This window comes from Triticum aestivum, chromosome 4A, assembly GCF_018294505.1.
Source record: "Triticum aestivum cultivar Chinese Spring chromosome 4A, IWGSC CS RefSeq v2.1, whole genome shotgun sequence".
NCBI lineage: Eukaryota > Viridiplantae > Streptophyta > Magnoliopsida > Poales > Poaceae > Triticum > Triticum aestivum.
Window position 1 is genome coordinate 123,660,847 of NC_057803.1, and position 11,588 is coordinate 123,672,434.

Below are 11,588 nucleotides of genomic sequence, written 5' to 3' on the forward strand. Positions count from 1 at the left end.
TTTGGCCAAAAAGTATTTCCAAAAATTAGTTTTCCAAAAACCCCTGGATTGAGGTTTCCACTGCAAGTACCTGATTTGGGGTATGAAAAATATTTCAAAAGGTATATTTGAAACCTATTAGATATAGGATTCCCATAAACCCCAAAAATATAATTTTAAAAGTTATTTTCCTATTTTATTTAAAAGCTTTTTCTAAAGGCCAGAAATGGTCTTTAATAGGGAAAAATTATTTTATTATTTTAAAAATATTTGACAAAAATCAGGGAACCTCAGTGGACATATATTTTTCATATATAAGAGTTTCAACACATGGTCATGTTCAAAATATTGAACAAAACCTCCCAAAACCATTTCTGCCCATTTCAAGGATTTGAAATATTTCTACAGGAAATATTTCCATAAAAATCCAAGAAAAATCCAGTAAGTCACAAATGCATATTGTGATGATCTTGCAAAGCCTCACTTCAATCAAGGTCATTATGGTCCACCAAAATGCCCCATAACCCTTTCTGTTCAGAACCTAATTTGAGCAAGTTTGTACTACCAACTTTCTCCCCTTAACCCCAACTTTTGTGAGCATGTTCACATGACCAAATGAGGCCACTACACCAAGTAGTGCATCAAGGAGAAGTGTTATGCTCAACTAGATCTACACAAGTCTATTTCTGCTCATTTCTAAAGTTTACAAAAGTTGCATTGGCAACTTTGCCCAAATCAGCTCCAGATTGGTAGAAGGCCCTAATTATATGTTTTCCTTCAACCTGTGGAGTCTCATGGCAGTAGGAAATCATCTGTTGGCCCAAACCATCATCAAACACCTTCTGCCATTTTTCCAAAAACACCATTTTGACCCCTTCCACTAATCTCCTTGAGCTCAACTTTTTACCACAGCTCCTCCTAGTCTTCTCCTACCTGCAGTAACTCTCCCCTGGTCATTGCTCAATTATTGGAGGGGTAAAACCCCATTTTCTCTCTCTGGACAGCCCATTTCCCTCTCTCCCTCAACCTCTCTCCTCTCCTACTGGCTGTCCAGGGCATCCAAGGCCCTCTCCCCTTTGTTTACTCCTCCCTAAACAACATAGACACAAGTGGCCACGCACTACAAGCCAAAGGCATGCCCTGACATGCAATTGGCGTGCTCCAGAACACGCTACGGTGCACACCCGCACTGTAGCCGCCCCCTTCCAACCGCCTCCGGCCACCTAGGGCCTCCCCCTCGTGTCCCCCAAGGTCACCTCGACGTCCGCAGGTCGCTACACTATCGTCCCCCTCCTCTCTCTCCCCCTCCGACTCTCCTCGCATGCGGACAGAGCGCCGCCCGAGCACGCCAGTCGCTGGCCGCGGCGGGGACCCGCTTTGACGCATTCCCCGCTCCCTCTCTTCTCCCCCTGGGCGTAGTCCACCTCCACGAAGTCCCTAGACTCGGCGCAGCACCTTCCCAAGGCCCGTAGCGATGAGCACGAGCTCGCCGGCGCACGAGCCCACGGTGCACCATCGCCCCGCCATAAAAGGCCACCCCCGGGCCCTTTCTGGCCTCCGTTCGCTCTCTCTCCCTCCCAGCGACCCCCTGGACCAACCCACTCCCCTCCTCGTGCTCTCCATCCGCCACCATGGGCGGAGCCTTGCCGTCGGCCTCCGCCTAAATTCGCACCCACCACTCCTCCTCCTCCCCTCTAGACCGCACTAGAGCACCTACACCGTCACCGCGAGCCCCTCCCGTGCTTCTCCCCCTCCTCCCTGTGGCTGTTCCATCGAGCTGCATCACCACCGCCAGCCTCGTCCGCCGCAGTCGACGCCTTGCTTGACCCGGTGCCCCTGGGCGACCGTGCCACCCACGGTTGGACGCGGTCGGGTCCCCTGAGCACGCCGGTGGGCAGAACATCGCCGGAGATGCCCTGTAGCACCGGCGACCGGCGTCGAGAGCCTCCTCTATCTCCTGCCACACCCGCGCGGGAGGTGGAGGACGAACCTGATAGGAGGGCCCCACCTCGTTAAGTGGACACGGGCTCTGCCCGCTGACGCCTTCGCTCGAGGAAGGCGTATTTCCCTCGAGTACACCTCCTGCGTCGACCGCCCGCGCGTAGCCGTGCAGCTGGGCCGGCCCATGCCTATCTCTCGCCCAGTGCGTAGAATAAGGGTATAGTCTTTTTCTTATTTTGTTTTCCCAGATAATTTGTAAAATCTCCCAAATATTCATATTACCTCCAAATTTGATGATTCAAATTTCTAGTAGTTTCTAAAATCATGCCCTATCTCATGGTGCCATTTGCACATTTTTCCACAAGTGTCTATTTCACAAATATTTATCAAAATCCTATTTTTTCCATTTCTGTGATAAACTTTAGAAAATCACAGAGAGCCCATTTTTGATCCAAATTCCATGATTCAAAATCCTAGATGTCTATAAGTTCAAAACTTAGTTTTTGAACATTTTTACTAATACTTTCTGTATCACCTCAAATAATGGTCTATTTCTTCATATATAGCCAACTTTGCAAATTCATAGAGAAATCATTTGAACTCCAAAACCAGTGAAAGCAACTCCTAGATGCTTCTAAAATCATGCCTTGTTAAATGGGTATCCTTGCTCATTTTTCAAAATAATATTTCTGTACACCTCTTGCAAATCCGTAAACCCCTTGATTCCATCATATCCAAATGTTTAGAAATATCCACTGACCCAATTCCAATGAAACCACTCTGGTTAATTTTCATATAACCAGAGATGTCCTAGAAAAGTCAAATTAATATTTTTAGAGCACTTTAATTCCCTGCCTTGTTGTGTTGCTTATTATGGTTGCTTTCAACGATAGTTGACGAAGTAGACGAAATGCTTGGAGTTAGACCAGAGATATTTGAAGACCTCGAAGACTTTGTTAAAACAGGTAAGCTGCCCTTTAACCATATTTATGAATCCCTTTTTATGCGTGTCATATAGCACTTTATTAGTGTTGCATCGGAATCATGATGAGATGGTAACCACTTTGATGGGTTGCCTCTGTTACCTCCTCGTTGATACTTGCATTGTGCATGACCCTACCTCCTTATGAGGGTTATGCCGGTGGGAGTAGATAGGATGCTAAGTAGTGCTACGCAAAAGGGATGGGGATATGCATGGTGATGGAGACAAAGTATTTTCAAAGGACTTTTCGAAAACCCCGTCGGGTGCCACTTATGCCTGAGGGAGATGATGAGTTGGGTAACCACTTGATGACAAAGTGGTGTACCGAGGCAAGTGTGTGTGTTGTTTTTCAAAATGGATTGGTTTAAGTTGCGACCGTTATTCCAACCTTACATGCGCAACCACTCTACCCTTGTATGGGAAAGGGCATTATTGATTACCTAGGCCGATACTAGCTTGGAGCCCGCATTACTAGTGACGGGGGAGAGTTGGTGCTCTCTCTCGGGACGGGGTCGTGCCAAGTAGGGCGTCCAAGAACATTTTTATGGGGCACCGGACACACCGTTGGTACCCCGTGCTAGTGGTATGTGATGAATATGGGAGCGAGGCTCCATAATTTTAAGTTGTGAAATGTTGGGCACGGGGGTTACTACCAATCGAGTGGACTCCATGTTAGTGTCGTCTAGGGAAAGATAGTGATCGGGTGCTTACCCCGGGTACTTGAGGTACCGCGGGTTGTGGATGACACGGAAGTTCCCCGGATCTTGTGGGTAAAGTGTGCAACCTCTGCAGAGTGTAAAACTATTCGAATAGCCGTGTCCACGGTCAAGGACAGTTGGGTAACCTCTCTTGGGCTACGTCCACTTGTTTACAAACCAGTGTGTGTGGGAAGAACTACTTGGGTCAAGTCAAAGGACAGTTGGGTAACCGCTCTTGGGCTACGTCCACTTGTTTACAAACCAGTGTGTGTGGGAAGAACTACTTGGGTCAAGTCAAAGGACTTGACATGGATGAGTTGGGTTGGAGCCCACTCCCTTTGTGTTGATATCTGTAACCTGTCCTCTTGGTTACTTGAATTCTCCTGATGCATGTCTTACAAGTTGTTGAACATGTCATTGCACTCAAAAACTAGCTTTCCGCAAAAAAATTACCTATATCATGCATTGTTGTATCTTGAACCAAAACATGGGTTGCTTGCGAGTACATTCAAAGTACTCATTGGCTTGCCACTGGTATTTTATTGGCCAGGCATGAAAGAACATGATATGAAGAAGAGTACCTCGGTGACGAACATGCGAGCTAGGACGCTTCCCAGTCAGAATGCCTGTAGGGTTAAGGCAGATGGCATGGGTCCAAGTTATCGATGAAGATTTCCGCTGTGATGTTATACTCAAGACTTGACCATAATGGTCCTACTTGTGTAATACGGTATGTATGGATGTAAGACTCTTGTTATTCAGCTTCTGTGTGTTCAGTGAGCATTGATCTCTGGGATCACTGTACACGTGCATTCGGTGATCACGACTTATGAGTCGGGGTCCCCACAGTTTTCCTCTCCCCCACTTCACAAAAATTTGTCGTTTTATTCGTCCCTCTTTTTCCATTTGCCGTTTTCTTGCCGGATCTGTTTTTGCGTGCATCCTTGTTTGCTGTTATGGATAGTTCTTCCTCTATTGCTTGCACTCCCGGGGACGAGGTTCTCAACTTTAAACAAAGGGGAGGAGAAAATTTGAAAGATGTTTGCTATAGAATTTGCAATGCTCATAGTAGATCAGCCCGTAAGCAATCTACCGTTGTGCTTCTGCATTGTTTTTATGTTGGAATCACCACTTGGTATAGATTCATCCTTGATATGATAACCGGTAGAAATTTCTTAGTGAGTCCTCCTTGTGATACTCTTAATGCTATGGGAAATTTAGTGGGCTCACCACCTCTTATGGTTAATGAAACAATTTTGACTCTTGAGCATGTCATGGAAAGACTAGATGCTATAGAAAATAAAATGCTCACCGAAGATCATATGGAAATTATACATAAAAAGGTGCATAATTTTGCTACTAATTTTGGGTCAAAAGCGGGCGATATTTTGAAGTTGTTAAAAGAGAGGGGTACCTTATTCCATGAAAGAATAGAAGAAAGCCCGTCTTGGATCGATAAATTGGAAGAAATCTTTAGTAATCTAAGCACGGATTTCAACACCACTAAAATTATTGCGGAAACTCCCATAAATAGTAGGAGATCTAGGAACAAGGGTGCATCTTCTAGTAATAATGATAAGGGAGACCTTAAGATGATTAGCATCCATCCAGACTTTGTTAAAGTGATAAGAGATCCTTTTTGTAAGAATGAAATATTTAAATTTAATCCAAGGAGTATTGTTATTTAAGGTCTTTATGATAAATCTTTGACGGATTCTAAGTGTTTGATTGAAGAGTTGGACAAAGATGACAAAACTTAGATCCTTGCTTTATGCCTAGCTAAGGGCGTAAAACTATAGCACTTGTTGGGAGGCAACCCAATGAATAAATTTTATTTTTGCTTTTTACTTCCTGTTTTTGTGTGTTAGCACAATTATGCTACTGTTATGATTGTGTTTTTAATGTTTTAATTAGTGTTTGTGCCAAGTAAAGCCTTTAGGATCTTCTTGGGTGATAGTTGTTTGATCTTGCTAAAAAATAGAAACTTTTACGCTCATGAAATTAATTTTCAATTTTTACCAGGGAGCGATAAAATACCCATTCCACTTGGAGTAGATCAATATACAAATTGTTCAGGGCGTCCTAATTTTTCAGAATTTTTGGCGTAACCGAAGTATTTGAAATAGTCAGATTGCTACAGACTGTTCTGTTTTGACAGATTCTGTTTTCTTTGTGTTGTGTGCTTATTTTGATGGCTCTATGGTTTTCTTTGATGATTTTTTGCCATAGAAAAGTTGGAATATAGTAGATATAATACAAAAACAAAATATGAATTAGTTTGATACAATACTTATAGTAGTGATTTATTATTCTTATACTAATGGATCTCACGAAGGTTTTGTTGAGTTTTGTGTGATTGAAGTTTTCAAGTTTTGGGTTATCTTAAGACGGATGAAGGAAGGATGGAAGAGCCTAAGTTTGGGTATGGCCCAGCATCCCAAGCTATTATCTAAGAATGAGCAACCAACTAATCTTGGGGATGCCCCCGAGTGGCATCCCCGCTTTCTTCCAACGATCATCGGTATTTTACTTGAAACTATATTTTTATTCGTCACATGATATGTGTTTTTCTTGGAGCGTCTTGTATGATATGAGTCTGTGCTTGTTTTATTTTTTGTTTTAAGTCATCAATCCTTGCTGGACACACCTATTTGAGAGGGCCAAAATTATGTCATTACTTGTTAGAATTGCTCTCTATGCTTCACTTCAATCTTTTAGGAGCTAGGACTTGCTCTAGTGCTTCACTTATATCTTTTTGAGCACGATGTGCTTAGTATTTTTGAAGAAATGCTCTCTTGATTCACTTAGATTTATTTGAGAGTTAATAAATTTTTGAAGAAATTCTCTCTTGCTTCACTTAAATTATTTTGAGAGAAAGAAAATTTGTTATGCTCATGATCTTCACTTATATTTGTTTGAGCTTATGAAAAGCAACACAAGAAAATTAGTCCCAAAGTGATAGATATCCAAGAAGGATAAAGAAAAAGAAAAAAATGTCATGAAGATCATTGGACAAAATAAACTTGATTCTTAGTAATAGTTTCGAGATATGATGATGTGATATGTGAGTTATTTTGATGTGTAATTGTGCTCTAGTAGGAATATTGGTGTTAAGGTTTGTGATTCCCGAAGCATGCACATATAGTCTCTCGTTATGCTATGATGTTGGAGAATGATTTATTTTTTATTGTCTTCCTTAAGAGTGGCGGTCGGAGACAAGCGATGGTATTTTTTTACCAATCTATCCCCCTAGGGGCATGCGTAGTAGTACTTTGCTTCGAGGGCTAATAAACTTTTTCAATAAGTATATGAGTTCTTTATGACTAATGTGAGTCCATGGATTATACACACTCTTACCTTTTCGCAATTTGCTAGCCTCTACGGTACCGTGCATTGCCCTTTCTCACATCGAGATGTGGTGCAATCTCCGCAGGTGCATCCAAACCCCGTGATATGATACGCTCTATCACACATAAGCCTTATTATATCTTCCTCAAAACAACCACCATACCTACCTATTATGGCTTTTCCATGGCCATTCCGAGATATATTGCCATGCAACTTCCACCGCTTCCGTTTGATGACTTGAGCATTCATTATCATATTGCTTTGCATGATCATATAACTGACATAGTAGTTATGGCTCAGCCACCGTTCATCATTTTTCATACATGTTACGCTAGATCATTGCACATCCTGGTACATGCCAGAGGCATTCGTATAGAGTCATACTTTGTCATAGGTATCGAGTTGTAGTTTTTATTTCTTTTGAGTTATAAGTAAATAGAAGTGTGATGATCATCATTATTCATTTTTAGAGCAGTGCCCCAGTGAGGAAAGGATGATGGATACTATGATTCCCCCACAAGTCAGGATGAGGCTCCGGACAATGAGAAAAAAAGGGGGATGAAAAAGAAAAAAAAGAAAAATATATAAATAAACAAAGAGAGAAGGGGCATTGTTAATATCCTTTACCACACTTGTGCTTCAAAGTAGCACCATGTTTTTCATATGGAGAGTCTTCTATGTTGTCACTTTCATATACTAGTGGGAATTTTTCATTATAGGATTAGATGCACACCCACTTAGTTTTCATATTGAGCTTTCATACACTTATAGCTCTTAGTGCATTCGTTGCATGGAAATCCCTACTCCTCACGTTGATATCGATTGATGGGCATCTCCATCGCCCGTTGGTTAGCCGCATCAATGTGAGACTTTCTTACTTTTTTGCCTTCTCTATATTTACCCCTATCGTCATACTCTATTCCACCCGTAGTGCTATATCCACGGCTTGCGCTCATGTATTGCGTAAGAGTTGAAAAAGATAAAGCATGTTAAAAAGTATGAACCAATTGCTCGGCTTGTCGTCGGGGTTGTGCATGATAAATACTTTGTGTTAAGAAGACAGAGCATGACAAGACTATATGATTTTCTAGGGATAACTTATTTTAGCATCGATATTTTGAAACACATGGTTGCTTGTTGATATGCTTGAGTATCTAAATTATTATGTCAAAACTAGACTATTGCTTTGAATCACATAAAAAGTCCAAATGCCCATGGTATAAAGAAAAGAATATGATATGGCATATTGAACAGCACTCCACATCAAAAATTCTATTTTCATCATTTACCTACTCGAGGACGATTAGGAGTTAAGCTTGGGGATGCTGATACGTCTCCAACGTATCTATAATTTTTTATTGTTCCATGCTGTTATATTATCAATCTTGGATGTTTTATAATCATTTTATATCATTTTCGCATACTAACCTATTGACATAGTGCCAAGTGACAGTTCCTGTTTTTTTCCTGTTTTTTTACATAACAGAAAATCAATATCAGACGGAGTCCAAATGCCACAAAACTTTACGGAGACTTTTTATGGACCAGAAGGAACATTTTTGGGCCCTGGTTGCACATGGGGGATTCCCGAGGAGGGGACAACCCACCAGGGCATGCCAGGAGGCCCAGGCCCGCCCTGGTGGGTTGTGCCCACCTCGGGTGCCCCCGGGACCACCTCTTTGCTCTGTAAATACCCCCAAAATACCAGAACCCTAGAAGCATCGACGAAATATTCATCCAGCCGCCGCAAAGTCCAGAACCACCAGATCCAATCTAGACACCATCTCGGATGGGGTTCACCACCTCCATTGGTGCCTCTCCGATGATGCGTGAGTGGTTCTTTGTAGACCTTCGGGTCCGTAGTTAGTAGCTAGATGGCTTTCTCTCTCTCACTGAATTCTCAATACAATGGTCTCTTCGAGATCCATATGATGTAACTCTTTTTGCGGTGTGTTTGTTGGGATCTGATGAACTTTGGGTTTATGATCAGTCATATCTTTTTATATCCATGAAAGTTATTTGAGTTTCTTTGATACCTTATACGCATGATCTCTTATAGCCTCGTATTTCTTCTCCAATATTTGGGTTTTGTTTGGCCAACTTGATCTATTTATCTTGCAATTGGAAGAGGTGCCCGGTAGTGGGTTCGATCTTACGGTGCTTGATCCTAGTGAAAGAAAGGGAACCGACACGTATGTATCGTTGCTACTAAGGATAAAACGATGGGATATATATCTACGCAATAGATAAATGGATCTTATCTACATCATGTCATCATTCTTATTGCATTACTCTGTTTTTTCATGAACTTAATACACTAGATGCATGTTGGATAGCGGTCGATGTGTGGAGTAATAGTAGTAGATGCAGGCATGAGTTGGTCTAGTAATCTTGGACGTGATGCTTATGTAATGATCATTTCCTGGATATCGTCATAATTATTTGAGGTTCTATCAATTGCCCAACAGTAATTTCTTCACCCACTGTTTGCTATCTTTCTCGAGAGAAGCCACTAGTGAAACCTACGGCTCCCGGGTCTTCTTTCTCATATATTTGCTTGCGATCTACTTTTCCTTTGTATTTTTATTCAGATCTATTAAACCAAAAATACAAAAATACTTTGTTGCACTTTATTTTATTTACGATCTATTATTTCAATCTACTACAGATTTCTGGCATCATTACCCGAAAGGGATTGACAACCCCTTTAACACGTCGGGTTGCAAGGTGCTGTTATTTGTGTGCATGTGTTGTTTACATTGTGTTGCTTGGTTCTCCTACTGGTTCGATAACCTTGGTTTCATCACAGAGGGAAATACCTACCTTCGCTGTGCTACATCATCCCTTCCTTTTTGGGGAAATACCGACGTAGTCCTAGCAGACAGGAGTGTTCTGGTGCTATAGTTAGGGAGCAATCACCGATCATGGCACGAACCGCTGAATCTTTGATGAGGATGTCAATTCGCTCACCCACATTCACGAGCTTCATGGGCGGTGCCGTCATGACGGCGGCCACGAGTCGGCAGACCTCATCCTCTCGGATGTGGCGGAACGACTACACGCGGCGCACACTGAGAAGCTCGAGGATGCAAATCTTGCGAAGCTGCCGCCACAAGGCGCCATAGGGAGCGAATACCAGCCCTTCAGAGTTCATGATCTTCAATGTGGGGCTCCTTGGTCGCGTAGCGAAGACAACGTCATGTGTATGCATGATCTCGCGGGCAGCCTCCAGGGGATGTGGCCACCATCACCGGCACCTTGCCGAGCTTGAGGTACATAAGAGGCGCGTCAAGCCGGTGAGCGAGGTCGGCCATGACACGGTGCATGAGAGGGTTGCCGAAGGGGTGATGAAGACTGCCGGCGAGCGGTAGCCGCCATGGACCAGGTGGCAGACGCACGCCGCTATTGCCGCCGCTGTGTTTCTGTTGAGCTTGAAGAGAAGGAGAGGAAGGAGGAGAACCAAGAGAAGGCAAAGGTAACACGCCCACTACTCCATGGAGAGGTCTCGTGTGTTGAGCTAAGGCATAGTGTGGTAGAGTGAAGGTGATGCTGCACTTTGAGTCTCTGACTCGAGGGCCTAATCTTATATAGTACTTTCTCCGTTTCTAAATATATTTTAAAAAAAATTCTATATAGACTACATACGAAGTAAAATGAGTGAATCTACACTCTAAAATACGACTATATACATTCGTATGTAGTTCATATAGAAATCTCTAAAAAGATATTTTTAGAAATGAAGGGTATTAAGGCGCAATGAATTAACTGTTGTGTTAATTAGAGGGTGAGAAACAGAAAAGCAGCCTGTATGCAGCCAATGCATGCACGGTGACAACTTGATTATTGGCTGGGGGAGTAATGCATCATAATTGCGTGAGTAATTAGGCGCTGTGGTTTAACTACCCGTGCTATTTTTTGGTCGTGGGCAAAGGAATTTACAGGCAATCGCTAATCACACAGATCCAGAAATTGCTCATGAGCGCCGAGTAAACCGTGACAGAGCACCTAATCTCGGTCCTCTCTTATGAATTAGGCATTTCTAGCCGTTTGATTTCGTTTGTTAAATGTTAGTGGCCGTCGGATCTGAAGTAAACACTATGTTCGCCGCGAACTGGGCCTGAAGTCGCAAGGGCAGCTACTCACGTAATTGGGCCACGTCTCCTGCTCGGCCCAAGGCTAAGCCCGGTTCAGCCTTACACGACGGAATCTCCCTCCCTTCCTTCGCTACTCAGGCTGCCCCCTCCTCTCCTCGCCGTCGCGCACGACGACATCTCCTAGCTCCTCGCTTCCCTACACACCGATGTCACCGCCTATGCCTCCGCGTCCCTCGCCCGCCTCGTGGCCACCCGCGCCGATCCTCTCGCCCGTGAAGACGGATCCTCCCCTCCCCAACATCTCTCACGACCTAGGCGAATCCTCCCGACACCGTCGCCGGCAAGAGCAACCGAAGCAGCGACGCCCGGCAACTTGCCCGATGAAACTAGAGAGAGACAATGATGATGTAGGCATGACGTTATGCAGATTTTCCCGGCAGAGCTGAGGGCATGTACAATGAAGGCATCACCTTCATGCTGCCCCATGCCTTCATTTAGACTTAAAATATTAAAGCTACCATTTACATTTTTCCTCACCAACGGAGG

At 43.4% G+C, this 11,588-nt stretch overlaps 1 pseudogene; it reads right to left on the bottom strand.

Moving 5' to 3' along the window:
• The window catches only part of LOC123081852 (desmethyl-deoxy-podophyllotoxin synthase-like), a 30,760-nt pseudogene extending 20,498 nt beyond the window's left edge, over positions 1-10,262 (bottom strand).
• Between the last annotated feature and the right edge of the window lie 1,326 nt (positions 10,263-11,588).